The sequence below is a fragment of the Hyla sarda genome, chromosome 7 (genome assembly GCF_029499605.1).
Source record: "Hyla sarda isolate aHylSar1 chromosome 7, aHylSar1.hap1, whole genome shotgun sequence".
Lineage (NCBI taxonomy): Eukaryota > Metazoa > Chordata > Amphibia > Anura > Hylidae > Hyla > Hyla sarda.
In genome coordinates this window covers 23,270,166-23,285,761 of record NC_079195.1, presented here as the reverse complement: position 1 = coordinate 23,285,761, position 15,596 = coordinate 23,270,166, and the positions used below count along the sequence as shown (strand labels likewise).

The following is a 15,596-nucleotide window of genomic DNA, read 5'->3' as shown; positions in this document are numbered from 1 at the left end:
AACATATACATTTTGAACTTTTCACTCCATTATGAATAAAGTTTCCCTTGTTTGATTGAAATTCCAAGAAAAAAAATGTGGAAAGTCAAAAACCGTATGGTGAAAACTGGATGGAACCGTACGCACATACAGTTCTGTACGGTTCCCATTGACTCCCATGTTAAAAAAAAAATGTATACGGTTTAATATGGTTTTTCAACCGGAACAAACAACGTGGTAGGCCACGGTTTTCTGTCCAGAGAAAAAAAAGTCAAAAACCGTGTGGTTTGAAAAACGGAGACAACCGTATACATTATGGTGCATACGGTTTTGAATGGGAAGTCTATGGGCACGGTTTTCTGTACGGTTGCATATGTTTTTTTTTTTTATGAAACTGTATAGCAAAATCGTGGTGTGAACCCACCCTTATAGTTACTTGTCATAGTTATGTTATTATTATTTATTTGTTATAGTTATGTATTATTATAAGGATTTTTACTTTTGCATCATTATTATTATTTATTTGTAATAGTTACTTATGGGTTATTATTACATTTACTATTTTTAGAGGCTGTAGTCAATGATTTATTACCAGCTGTTCCTGTTAATATTCCGCCCCATAATTCTGGCCCAGGACATTGCGCCTCACACCCACGATAAGGATCTGATCATAGTGATTATTATAATGTCAGGGGCCGTGGCCGTATCAGGAACCTGAACATTCAGCTATGACATCAGTTCATCTCAATATCGTTCTTCTTCAGTGTTTCCCTTATGATCTAATATAACCAAGGATCTGTTTGCAGAGTCTTCAGACAGAAGAAGTGGCTTGTCTCTCTTTGTACTGGACTCAGTGGCGTAGCTATAGAGGTCGCAGGGGTCGCAATCGTGACCGGGCCCCATAGCCACTACACTGTGCAGCTGCAGCAACAGGTCCGCCTCCCGGGCCCGTCGCTGCCAGCAATCTTTATTTATATAATTTTTTTCTCAATTACCTGAGCGCCGGCCCTTTAATACTCAGCGCAGGGTCAGGGGCATGATGGGAGGCCAGGGGCTGATGGGAGAAGACGTGCTCCGCGCAGGCACGCACGCACGTCAGCTCAAAGCCCCTGACCCATCCCTGCCTCTGACCCTGTGTTATCGATACCAGGCAGAGGCAGGTGCACATTGCTGCAGTGAGAAGGTGAGGAGACATGGGGTGGGCTGCCGGAGGGGGTGCTAGGGGTGATAAATTCATGAGGACATTGTGTGTGTGTTTTATTCATTGATGAGGAGTCTGAGGATGGGGTGATTGATGAGGAGGCGGGGGGGGGGGCTGATTGATTGACTGACTGATGAGGAGACTGAGGGTGTGGGGGTTATTCATTGATGATGATGGGTTGATGAGGAGAGCATGGATGGTGGGGGTACCTAACAATGAGGAGACTGAGGATGGGGTGCTGGGGGGGCTGGGGGGTTGGACTGGGTGGTAGTGTATGAGGTGATGAGGAGACTGAGGATGGGGTACTGGGGGGGGGGGGGCTGGGTGATGGTGTATGAGGTGATGAGGAGACTGAGGATGGGGTAGGGGGGAGGGGCTGGGTGGTGGTGTATGAGGTGATGAGGAGACTGAGGATGGGGTACTGGGGGGGCTGGGTGGCGGTGTAAGAGGTAATGAGGAGACTGAGGATGGGGTACGGGGAGCTGGGTGGCGATGTATGAGGAGACTGAGGATGGGGTACTGGGGGGGCTGGGTGGTGGTGTATGAGGTGATGAGGAGACTGAGGATGGGGTACCGCGGGGGCTGGGCGGTGGTGTATGAGGTGATGAGGAGACTGAGGATGGGGTACAGGGGGGGGCTGGGTGGCGGTGTATGAGGTGATGAGGAGACTGAGGATGGGGAGGGGCTGGGTGGTGGTGATGAGGAGACTGGGCATGGGGTGCAGGAGGGGCCTGGGTGGTGGTGTATGAGGTGATGAGGAGACTGAGGATGGGGGGGCTGGGTGGTGGTGTATGAGGAGACTGAGGATGGGGTACGGGGGGGGGCTGGGTGGTGGTGTATGAGGAGACTGAGGATGGGGTACAGGAGGGGCCTGGGTGGTGGTGTATGAGGTGATGAGACTGAGGATGGGGTGGGCTGGGTGGTGGTGTATGAGGTGATGAGACTGAGGATGGGGTGGGCTGGGAGGTGGTGTATGAGGTGATGAGGAGACTGAGGATGGGGTACGGGGGGGGGTGGGCTGGGTGGTGGTGTATGAGGAGACTGAGGATGGGGTACAGGAGGGGCCTGGGTGGTGGTGTATGAGGTGATGAGACTGAGGATGGGGTGGGCTGGGTGGTGGTGTATGAGGTGATGAGAAGACTGAGGATGGGGAACGGGGGGGCTGGGTGGTGGTGTATGAAGTGATGAGAAGGAGACTGAGGATGGTGTACGGGGGGGGGGTCATGGGTGGCGGTGTATGCGGTAATGACTTATGTAAAGACTTAGGGGGCTGAGAAGCCTGGAGGAGGACAGTGCAGGGGTGGGATACAGCCGGACTAAGAAGAAACACTGTGTGACAGTATTATTATGGGAACAGTGGGTGGCAGTATTATATTCAGGGGGTACAGTGTGTAGCAATAATATATTTAGAGGGTACAGTGGGTGTCAATATTATATTCAGGGGGTACAGTGTGTAGCAATAATATATTTAGAGGGTACAGTGGGTGTCAATATTATATTCAGGGGGTACAGTGTGTAGCAATAATATATTTAGAGGGTACAGTGTGTGGCAGTATTATATTCAGGGGGTCCAGTGTGTAGCAATAATATATTTAGAGGGTACAGTGGTGGCAGTAATCAGGGGTACAGTGGTGGCAGTATTATATTCAGGGGGTACAGTGGTGGCAGTATTATATTCAGGGGGTGCAGTGTGTAGCAATAATATATTTAGAGGGTACAGTGGTGGCAGTAATCAGGGGTACAGTGGTGGCAGTATTATATTCAGGGGGTACAGTGGTTGGCAGTATTATATTCAGGGGGTGCAGTGGTTGGCAGTATTATATTCAGGGGGTGCAGTGGTGGCAGTATTATATTCAGGGGGTACAGTGGTTGGCAGTATTATATTCAGGGGGTGCAGTGGTTGGCAGTATTATATTCAGGGGACTCAGTATTTGGCAGGGTTATAATGATTAATGTCTTTATATAGAGAATGAGGATCTGCTGACAAGCTGAGGAATCAATGATGAAGACCTGGTGCCCGGACAAGATGAGAAAGAGAAGACAACAGAGAAGATGTCACTCAGGTCACTGATATCACTGTGTGTTCTGTCTGACCCAATCTGGGGCTCTCCAGCTGTTGCAAAACAACAACTTCCATAATGCCTGAGGATCTCCAGACATGATGGGAGTTGTAGCTTTATAACAGCTGGAGAGACACTTGAACCAAGGTGATTGGTGGGGGTCTAAGCAGTCGGACCCCCACCATAAAAAATGGGCTGCTTATTTTAAAATGCCTGGGCTTATTTTTGGCCCCAGTACGGCCCTGCCTGTCATTCATTATTATATTTGTGTGGTCGAGGCTGGGTAAGGAGTTCGTCAGGCATTGGGGAAGTGTGTCGTTGAGGGGTAGGGGGGCCCAGGACAATTTTTCACATCAGGGCCTTGTGATTTCTAGCTACACCCCCGACTGGACTGAAATACCGAGAGATATTTGCTCCGGAATAGGTAGAAATAGACTGAGAGGAACGATGCATAAATACCCCTCACTAAATGCCCCATAAATACTAACAGGGGGTCAGATGAGGTTACTATATGTTACTTCCGGGTCTCTAAGAAATACATTTCAGGGAATTTTCATCTAACATATAAGCTTTTGGCTTCAGACTCTTTATAGTCAAAACCTTTTTATATGTTGTACATCTTGGCAAAACATTAACCTTTGTAATACGGTGTATTTCATAACAAAATGTTATCTCCTTCTTATAGAAATCATGACTTATATAAAAAAGACCACTAGGGGTCCCCATACCTTCCAGAACATAATTCTGTCTGACTGCAGCACCATCTTTGTCTTAGTTGAAGCACAGGCAGGGACGAAGTCCAGTAAGTAAGGGCAGGACTCCTCTGTGCTCACTCCTGTTCTATCAGACTGCAGCATGAAAACGGAGAGGAGGGGGTTACAGAGCAGCCTGCAGTGATTGGATGAAGAGACTCAGCACAGCACAGCAGACTCAGGGAGGAAGTGAATTCATGGTGAGTGAGGGCGGGCTCAGCGCTTGCTTTGGACACGCCCCTTCATGAGCAGTGGATGTCAAAATGAGTGAGCAGAAGAACAGAGGGATTTGTGAGCCAAATACTGAAGCTATACACATAAAGACATGTAAAGAATCTGCATGACCTAGTGAGTAACATAAAGAATCATTAAGGGACACAGGGTTTATACAGTATATAATGTGCCCTAAAGTGGGTGTTTCTGGGAGGTTTGTGGATGCTCCCCAGGTTAGTCAAGGCAGCGGTAACAAAAACGTCCTGTGAATGGAGATTCAAATGTTGGGTGGTAACTAATATAAAGCCGTATGAGTGACATTGTTGTGGGGATATGTACTGTAGCCGCCACTGTTATGGGGGCATGTGTTAGATTTTCTTACTGGACATTTGGTTGGCACTGTTATTTAGTGACATTGTTATGGGGACACATTGCTGACATTATGAAGACCTGTGGCTGACATTATTGTGGGGACAATCGACTAATACTCTTATGGGGTGATTTGGCTGGCACTTTTGTAATCCCCTAAACGTTGGAGGTGATATCAAGCTCACTCCTGTCCTATCAGACTGCAGCATGAAAACGGAGAGGAGGGGGTTACAGAGCAGCCAGCAGTGATTGGATGAAGAGACTCAGCACAGCACAGCAGACTCATGGAGGAAGTGAATTCATGGTGAGTGAGGGCGGGCTCAGTGCTTGATTTGGACACGCCCCTTCATGAGCAGTGGATGTCAAAATGTGTGACTGAGGCCTAGGGGCAGGGTATTTCACTCTGCGGACACGCCGATGCCAGTCACTAGAACTAGGTCCCTGCTGTGGCCGCCGGCCACAGCAGGGACCTCGCTCTAGTGACTGGCATAACTTCCAATCTGCCACTTCTAAAAGTATTCTTCTTATTATTATTATAATAGGTAATGTTTATATAATCGTTGTGCATTGTATTTACTACTTTTATTATTATTTTATTACTATTCTTATTGCCATGTTTTTTCTTTATTGACATTAGTATATTTACAATTGCATTATTATTATTTTTATTTATTACAGTTATTTCTGATTTATTATTAGATTTACTATTACTATTTTTTGCTGTAGATTCTGTAGTCGACGATTTATAAAGAAATATCTGCTGCAGAACAATATCCTCTATATTTTTGTCTCCCTTTTAGCAAAAAAATGTTGTTAACATTTTTATTTAATTTTTTTCTTAGTGGGCACTTAAGGATTTCTAAGGAAATATTTCCTAACACAGCTTCTACAGAAGGAAGAAAAAAAAAAACCCGGAAGAAAAAAAGGCAGAAATCACCCTGTAAATCAGACGTACTCGGTGCTGCACTACAAAACTTACTCCTACGTTTTTTTTTATTGTACTTTGGACCCTATAATACTTCACTGCGGATGTTACGTTGTAGTGGCTGATAACTGCACAGTGTTGGGCATTTTTTTTTTTCTCTTTTCTTTCCTGTTCCCACCCCATTGTCTTTGTTACCGCTGTACGGTATATTTATAGTGCACGTTGTTTCGGTAAATGCAAACTTTTTTGTTTTGTTTAGTTTATGTTTAAAGTTGTGTTATTTTTATATTTAATTTGTGTTTCTTTTTTTTTTTTTTTTTTTTTACAATTAAAATATAACACTTTTTGAAAATTATAATATTCCAGCATACTTATGCATGGCAGTATATTGTGCTCCAATCATACCGTGTCACGACGGGAACCGTCCGTTAGTCGTGGCAGAAGATAGTCTGCCTGTTTAGGGTACAACCGCATGTATAGGAATTACTGTTATAGGAAGGGAAGGAGTTAAGAAATGTAGAAACAATACATTACGGGGGTTTAATTTCTAAAGTAATAAAACGAGGAGGTAAAGAATATTATCGTACATAAAACGTAATAAAAACATATATATATATATATATATATATATATATATATATATATATATATATATATATATATGAAAGTCAGTCCCAGGGTGTATCGCAGCTGTGTGCATTGAGATAAAGGGGCTTTTCCTGTCAAAAAATTCTTAAGAAGGAAACAGAAAAAGACAATAGTGACCGCTATTCCTGTTATTCGTAAAGTACATGGAGTGCATCTCGGCAGCGGGAGGAACTATACATAGTATAAGACCTGGAGTAAACAGATATCATACACGGTTAAGAAGGTGTCACAATATTTATCCTTCTCTACTTACAGCAGCCAGTGAAGAATCTGCAAATATGTAAGACATTTCCCCTGTGAGAAGTGACCGCCGCACTCCGGGCTGACCGGCGGGTTTGTAAGGAGATCACAATACAAATAGCTCCACCTTGAGGAAACCACCAGCAAGTGCCAAGTATTAGGAAAATCCTAAGAATTTCGAAGCTCCTCCTTCTGCTTACAATGTTTACGTAGCCAATAAACTTTTTTTATTATTACTCAATTCCTTAGGTGCAGGGGTAAAATGAACAATGAAAAGCTGCAGTCGTCGATGGATCTGTTGTTCTCATTATGTGCCATATAGTGCAGAAATAAAAGCGCCAAACAGTTCATGAATACAGTGGTCCCTCAACATTCCGTTCCAAATGGACCATCGTTTGTTGAGGGATCCGTGCAATGTAAAGTATAGGACAGTGGTCTACAGCCTGCCGACCTCCAGATGTTGCAAAACTACAACACCCAGCATGCCCGGACAGCCAACGGCTGTCCGGGCATGCTGGGAGTTGTAATTCTGCAACATCTGGAGGTCCGCAGGTTGAAAACCACTGGTAGGTTTCCCCGCCACTCCGGACCGTCACCGCTTGTCACCGCTGCCCTGGATGTCGCCTTCCATCGCTGACGCCGCTTCCCCGGGTTGTCCCCCGACGCTCCAGCAAGGCCTCTACTTCCCCGGCATCCTCGCTCTCCGTCGGCGCCATCACGTCGATACGCACGCCGCTCCTATTGGATGAAGGGACGGCGTGCGCAGCGACGTGATGACGACGATGGAGAGCGCTGACGATGTAGGGGATCCCGAAGAGGACGCGCCGGAGCCACGATGACAGGTAAGTGATCGTCAGCGGACCACACGGAGCACCGTAAATGGCTATCCGGTGGCAGCTGAAGCAGTCTGCGCTGCCGGATAGCCTTTTATGCGATGGCCCCGACATACAAAAGCATTGTATGTTGATGCTGCCTCTGAGAGGCCATCGTATGTTGAAATGATCGTATGTCGGGGCCATCGTAGGTTGGGGGGTCACTGTAATAACACCATGCAGTGCTCAAGATAATAGCATAATACAGTGCTCAAATTATAGTGCCAAAGAGTGCGTTTAGAATAACAATATAAATAACTTTAGATATACAGTTATAAAAAAAAACTATTGCCATACAGTGCTCTAATAATAGTGCCATACAGTATAAGAAATACTTCCATACAGTGCTTAAAATAATAGTGCCATTCAGTGCATGAATAATACTTTCATACAGTGCACAAAATAACAGTGCTATAAACTGAGTAAGTAATAGCGCCATACAGTGCCCAAAATAATGGGATCATACAGTGCTCAAATAATAGTGCCATGGAGTGTATAAATAATACTGCCATACAGTGTTCAAAATTATCATATCATATAGTGAACAAACAATATTGCTATACAGTGCTTAAAAAATAACACCAAACAGTGCTCAAATAATAGTACAATACAGTGCATTAATAATACTGCCACACAGTGCTTAAATAATAGTACCATACAGTGCATTAATAATACTGCCATACAGTGTTCAAAATAATAGTGCCATACAGTGCTCTAATAATAGTGCCATACAGTGCATAAAAAATACCTCCATACAGTGCTCTAAATAATAGTGCCATACAGTGTATATAAAAATACCTCCAGACAGTGCTCTAAATAATAGTGCCATACCGTGTATATAAAAATACCTCCAGACAGTGCTCTAAATAATTGTGCCATACATTGCATAAATAATCCTTTTATACAGCGCTCAAAATAATAGTGCCGTACAGTGCGTGAATAATATTGCCAAGCATTGTTCAAAATAATAGTGCCCTACGTGCAGTGATCAAAAATATTGCCATTCAGTATTCTGAAATACAGTGCCATACAAAAAACTACCGCCTCACAGTACTTAAATAATAACACCATACAGTTCTCCAATAATAGTGCCATACACTGCATAAATAATACTTCCAAACATTACGTAAAATAATAGTGCTATTCAGTGTGGGAATAAAAGTGCCATACAGTTAAATATAAATATATATACTAGTGCCATATATTGATCAAAAACAATTGCCAAACAGTGCATAAACAATAACACCATACAGTGCTCTAATAATAGTGCCATACAATATAAATAATAACACCATACAGTGCTCTAATAATAATAACCGCATACGGTGTAAAACTGACAGCACCATACCATGCTCAAGATAATAGATAATCTGGACGGTGGGCAGTGAGAATACCTAGAATCCCAAATTTTTTCCCCGTAAATTGGTGTTCCCCAAACTGTGGCTCTGCACCTGTTGAAGGACTACATCGCCCATCATGCCCAGACAGACCCATGGAGGTTGAGGCTACACTCATTTATGGGGTATGCCAGGATTGATAACTAGGGCAGTGGTCTTCAAACTGCGGCCCTTTAGATGTTGCAAAACTACAATTCCCAGCATGCCCAGACAGCCAACGGCTGTCCGGGCACGCTGGGAGTTGTAGTTTTGCAACATCTGGATGTCCTCAGTTTGGAGACAACTAAGCTAGGGGCTGCCCTGTGACCGATTTTGCACTGGAGCCCACGTCAGGTTTTCCCCAGGCCACAGCAGCCAAGTAGCCATAGTATCCAGAATCATCTACAATAGACTACACCGCGACACTGTGTACTATAGTGCACCGCAGGTGGCCGCTGAAGAACGTGTCACCGCAAAACCTTTTTGTCTTCTTGTATCATCTCCTGTGTGTCATACACTGGTTTAATAGGAAATGAGGATGAACACAGTGGACTACATAATGTCATGTTGTGGAGAGGAATCGGCCTCCGGGCCAATTATTACGTGATGTGATGGAAGTAAAGTATTCTTGTACATAGGGGCAGTATTATAGTAGTTATATTCTTGTATATAGGAGGCAGTATTATAGTAGTTATATTCTTGTATATAGGAGCAGTATTATAGTAGTTATATTCTTGTATATAGGAGCAGTATTATAGTAGTTATATTCTTGTATATAGGAGCAGTATTATAGTAGTTATATTCTTGTATATAGGAGCAGTATTATAGTAGTTATATTCTTGTACATAGGAGCAGTATTATAGTAGTTATATTCTTGTATATAGGAGCGGTATTATAGTAGTTATATTCTTGTATATAGGAGCAGTATTATAGTAGTTATATTCTTGTACATAGGGGCGGTATTATAGTATTTATATTCTTGTATATAGGAGACAGTATTATAGTAGTTATATTCTTGTATATAGGAGCAGTATTATAGAAGTTATATTCTTGTATATAGGAGCAGTATTATAGTAATTATATTCTTGTATATAAGAGGCAGTATTATAGTAGTTATATTCTTGTATACAGGAGCAGTATTATAGTAGTTATATTCTTGTATATAGGAGCGGTATTATAGTAGTTATATTCTTGTATATAGGAGCAGTATTATAGTAGTTATATTCTTGTACATAGGGGCGGTATTATAGTATTTATATTCTTGTATATAGGAGACAGTATTATAGTAGTTTTATTCTTGTATATAGGAGCAGTATTATAGTAGTTATATTCTTGTATATAGGAGCAGTATTATAGTAATTATATTCTTGTATATAAGAGGCAGTATTATAGTAGTTATATTCTTGTATACAGGAGCAGTATTATAGTAGTTATATTCTTGTATACAGGAGCAGTATTATAGTAGTTATATTCTTGTATATAGGAGCAGTATTATAGTAGTTATATTCTTGTACATAGGAGGCAGTTTTATAGTAGTTATATTCTTGTATATAGGAGCAGTATTATAGTGGTTATATTCTTGTATATAGGAGCAGTATTATAGTAGTTATATTCCTGTATATTAGAGCAGTATTATAGTAGTTGTATTCTTGTATATAGGAGCAGTATTATAGTGGTTATATTCTTGTATATAGGAGACAGTATTATAGTAGTTATATTCTTGTACATAAGAGCAGTATTATAGTAGTTATATTCTTGTATATAGGAGGCAGTATTATAGTAGTTATATTCCTGTATATTAGAGCAGTATTATAGTAGTTGTATTCTTGTATATAGGAGCAGTATTATAGTAGTTATATTCTTGTATATAGGGGCAGTATTATAGTAGTTATATTCTTGTATATAGGAGCAGTATTATAGTAATTATATTCTTGTACATAGGGGGCAGTATTATAGTAGTTATATTCTTGTATATAGGAACAGTATTATAGTAGTTATATTCTTGCATATAGGAGGCAGTATTATAGTAGTTATATTCTTGTATATGGGAGCAGTATTATAGTAGTTATATTCTTGTATATAGGAGCAGTATTATAGTAATTATATTCTTGTATATAAGAGGCAGTATTATAGTAGTTATATTCTTGTATACAGGAGCAGTATTATAGTAGTTATATTCTTGTATATAGGAGCAGTATTATAGTAGTTATATTCTTGTATACAGGAGCAGTATTATAGTAGTTATATTCTTGTATACAGGAGCAGTATTATAGTAGTTATATTCTTGTATATAGGAGCAGTATTATAGTAGTTATATTCTTGTACATAGGAGGCAGTATTATAGTAGTTATATTCTTGTACATAAGAGCAGTATTATAGTAGTTATATTCTTGTATATAGGAGGCAGTATTATAGTAGTTATATTCCTGTATATTAGAGCAGTATTATAGTAGTTGTATTCTTGTATATAGGAGCAGTATTATAGTAGTTGTATTCTTGTATATAGGAGGCAGTATTATAGTAGTTATATTCCTGTATATTAGAGCAGTATTATAGTAGTTATATTCTTGTATATAGGAGCAGTATTATAGTGGTTATATTCTTGTATATAGGAGCAGTATTATAATAGTTATATTCTTGTATATAGGAGGCAGTATTATAGTAGTTATATTCTTGTACATAAGAGCAGTATTATAGTAGTTATATTCTTGTATATAGGAGGCAGTATTATAGTAGTTATATTCCTGTATATTAGAGCAGTATTATAGTAGTTGTATTCTTGTATATAGGAGCAGTATTATAGTAGTTATATTCTTGTATATAGGGGCAGTATTATAGTAGTTATATTCTTGTATATAGGAGCAGTATTATAGTAATTATATTCTTGTACATAGGGGGCAGTATTATAGTAGTTATATTCTTGTATATAGGAACAGTATTATAGTAGTTATATTCTTGTATATAGGAGGCAGTATTATAGTAGTTATATTCTTGTATATGGGAGCAGTATTATAGTAGTTATATTCTTGTATATAGGAGCAGTATTATAGTAGTTATATTCTTGTATATAGGAGCAGTATTATAGTAGTTATATTCTTGTATATAGGAGGCAGTATTATAGTAGTTATATTCTTGTACATAGGAGCAGTATTATAGTAGTTATATTCTTGTATATAGGAGGCAGTATTATAGTAGTTATATTCCTGTATATAAGAGCAGTATTATAGTAGTTATATTCTTGTATATAGGAGCAGTATTATAGTAGTTATATTCTTGTATATAGGAAGCAGTATTATAGTAGTTATATTCTTGTATATGGGAGCAGTATTATAGTAGTTATATTCTTGTATATAGGAGCAGTATTACAGTAGTTATATTCTTGTATATAGGAGCAGTATTATAGTAGTTATATTCTTGTATATAGGGAGCAGTATTATAGTAATTATATTCTTGTATATAGGAGGCAGTATTATAGTAGTTATATTCCTGTATATAGGAGCAGTATTATTGTAGTTATATTCTTGTATATAGGAACAGTATTATAGTAGTTATATTCTTGTATATAGGAGCAGTATTATGGTAATTATATTCTTGTATATAAGAGGCAGTATTATAGTAGTTATATTCTTGTATATAGGAGCAGTATTATAGTAATTATATTCTTGTATGTAAGAGGCAGTATTATAGTAGTTATATTCTTGTATATAGGAGCAATATTATAGTAGTTATATTCTTGTATATAGGAGCAGTATTATAGTAGTTATATTCTTGTATATAGGAGCAGTATTATAGTAGTTATATTCTTGTATATAGGAGCAGTATTATAGTAGTTATATTCTTGTATATAGGAGGCAGTATTATAGTAGTTATATTCCTGTATATAAGAGCAGTATTATAGTAGTTATATTCTTGTATATAGGAGCAGTATTATAGTAGTTATATTCTTGTATATAGGAAGCAGTATTATAGTAGTTATATTCTTGTATATGGGAGCAGTATTATAGTAGTTATATTCTTGTATATAGGAGCAGTATTACAGTAGTTATATTCTTGTATATAGGAGCAGTATTATAGTAGTTATATTCTTGTATATAGGGAGCAGTATTATAGTAATTATATTCTTGTATATAGGAGGCAGTATTATAGTAGTTATATTCCTGTATATAGGAGCAGTATTATAGTAGTTATATTCTTGTATATAGGAACAGTATTATAGTAGTTATATTCTTGTATATAGGAGCAGTATTATGGTAATTATATTCTTGTATATAAGAGGCAGTATTATAGTAGTTATATTCTTGTATATAGGAGCAGTATTATAGTAATTATATTCTTGTATGTAAGAGGCAGTATTATAGTAGTTATATTCTTGTATATAGGAGCAATATTATAGTAGTTATATTCTTGTATATAGGAGCAGTATTATAGTAGTTATATTCTTGTATATAGGAGCAGTATTATAGTAGTTATATTCTTGTATATAGGAGCAGTATTATAGTAGTTATATTCTTGTATATAGGGAGCAGTAGTATAGTATTTATATTCTTGTCTATAGGATCAGTATTATAGTAGTTATATTCTTGTATATAGGAGGCAGTATTAAAGTAGATATATTTTTATACATAGGAGCAGTATTATAGTAGTTATATTCCTGTATATAGGGGGCAGTATTATAGTAGTTATATTCTTGTATATAGGAGCAGTATTATAGTAGTTATATTCTTGTACATAGGAGGCAGTATTATAGTAGTTATATTCTTGTATATAGGAGCAGTATTATAGCAGTTATATTCTTGTATATAGGAGGCAGTATTATAGTAGTTATATTCTTGTACATAGGGGCGTTATTATAGTAGTTATATTCTTGTATATAGGAGCAGTATTATAGTAGTTATATTCTTGTATATAGGAGCAGTATTATAGTAGTTATATTCTTGTATACAGGAGCAGTATTACAGTAGTTATACACAGAATCAAGCAGCTGGCACTTCTACCCCTGTAATTCCTTAAGATCACTCTCAGCCAATGTAGCGATAGCACAATGCCCAAGGCTAGGCAACCCAGTTCCCTTCTCATTGCTGGCAGGCACTGTATACCTTCCGGTTCCAAAGTCCCTTAAGAACATACAATTTTGAATATAGCAAATGTAGAAAGCAGGGACGTCACTCACCAGGATACTGTGCCGATAATTCTTTATTCACATGGTGCAGTTACAGACATGGTGCATGGACGATTTTCTTAGGACTCAGCTAGTCAGTGTAAAACTGGGTAACAGCTGTTGCGCGTGCGTCATGATGAAGCGTGAGGGTCTGATGAAGCGTGATGACGCACGCGCAACAGCTGTTACCCAGTTTTGCATTGACTAGCTGAGTCCTAAGAAAATCTGTCCGTGCACCATGTCTGTAACTGCACCATGTGAATAAAGAATTATCGGCACAGTATCCTGGTGAGTGACGTCCCTGCTTTCTACATTTGCTATATTATAGTAGTTATATTCTTGTATATAGGAGCAGTATTATAGTAGTTATATTCTTGTATATAGGAGCAGTATTATAGTAGTTATATTCTTGTATATAGGAGCAGTATTATAGTAGTTTTATTCTTGTATATAGGAGCAATATTATAGTAGTTATATTCTTGTATATAGGAGGCAGTATTATAGTAGTTATATTCTTGTATATAGGAGGCAGTATTATAGTAGTTATATTCTTGTATATAGGAGCAGTATTATAGTAGTTATATTCTTGTATATCGGAGCAGTATTATAGTAGTTATATTCTTGTATATAGGGGCAGTATTATAGTAGTTATATTCTTGTATATAGGAGGCAGTATTATAGTAGTTATATTCTTGTATATAGGGGCAGTATTATAGTAGTTATATTCTTGTATATAGGAGGTAGTATTATAGTAGTTATATTCTTGTATATCGGAGCAGTATTATAGTAGTTATATTCTTGTATATAGGAGGCAGTATTATATTAGTTATATTCTTGTATATAGGAGCAGTATTATAGTAGTTATATTTTTGTATGTAGGAGCAGTATTATAGTAGTTATATTCTTGTATATAGGAGCAGTATTATAGTAGTTATATTTTTGTATGTAGGAGCAGTATTATAGTAGTTATATTCTTGTATATAGGAGCAGTATTATAGTAGTTATATTCTTGTATATAGGAGGCAGTATTATAGTAGGTATATTTTTGTATATAGGAGCAGTATTATAGTAGTTATATTCTTGTATATAAAAGCAGTATTATAGTAGTTATATTCTTGTATATAGGAGGCAGTATTATAGTAGTTATATTCTTGTATATAGGGGCAGTATTATAGTAGTTATATTCTTGTATATAAAAGCAGTATTATAGTAGTTATATTCTTGTATATAGGAGGCAGTATTATAGTAGTTATAGTCTTCGACATAGGGGGCACTATTATAATAGTTATAGTCTTGTATATGTGCTGCCACCGTATTTCTGTGCCCTTCCTGCCAAACTACAACACTAGGTCAGGACTGTTGAGGGAGTGTGGAAAAGTCAGAAAAAGAGAGAACAGGGCAGGGCTCAAGTCCTGCAGGAATGCATGGGAACGGAGTTTCTGCACTTTTTCCACAGCAGAAACCTTGTTACCATTAGCAGGTGTCCTTCTGGACCAGCCCTGGAGTCAAAATTTCGAATGAGTTCCCAGACTTTTTTTCCCCAGGACTTGACCCCTGGAACAGGGCAATAGACAGATGCTGGTCCTAGGTAGTCAGATAGCTCCAAATCCAGTGGTAGAGATGCTATGACATGGGGCTTATTTGTTAGTTGCCCTACCGCTTAAGAACTTTTGGAGAGTGGAATAGACATAAGGCTATCCTTTATATAAAATAGGGATAGGCATAAGGCTATCCTTCATATAAGACAGGGATAGGCATAAGGCTATCCTTCATATAAGATAGAGATAGGCATAAGGCTATCCT

The 15,596-nt window shown here is 38.5% G+C and overlaps 1 protein-coding gene and 1 long non-coding RNA gene across 3 annotated transcripts in view; one reads left to right on the top strand and one right to left on the bottom strand.

Moving 5' to 3' along the window:
* Window positions 1-5,762, top strand: part of LOC130281863 (uncharacterized) — a 106,946-nt gene extending 101,184 nt beyond the window's left edge. Inside the window, exons 1-3 of one of the 2 annotated variants that reach the window (XR_008846139.1) lie at window positions 1,000-1,162; window positions 3,147-3,243; window positions 5,417-5,762. This is a non-coding gene — a long non-coding RNA (uncharacterized LOC130281863). Of the gene's footprint in view, window positions 1-999; window positions 1,163-3,146; window positions 3,244-5,416 lie in introns of those variants that run through there. The other variant, XR_008846138.1, reaches the window with a different exon arrangement.
* LOC130281862 (uncharacterized) overlaps window positions 1-6,550 on the bottom strand; it is a 97,301-nt gene extending 90,751 nt beyond the window's left edge. Inside the window, exon 1 of the mRNA XM_056529597.1 lies at window positions 6,401-6,550. The gene's annotated coding sequence lies outside the window, so the exon portion shown is untranslated. The remainder of the gene's footprint in view (window positions 1-6,400) is intronic.
* Between the last annotated feature and the right edge of the window lie 9,046 nt (window positions 6,551-15,596).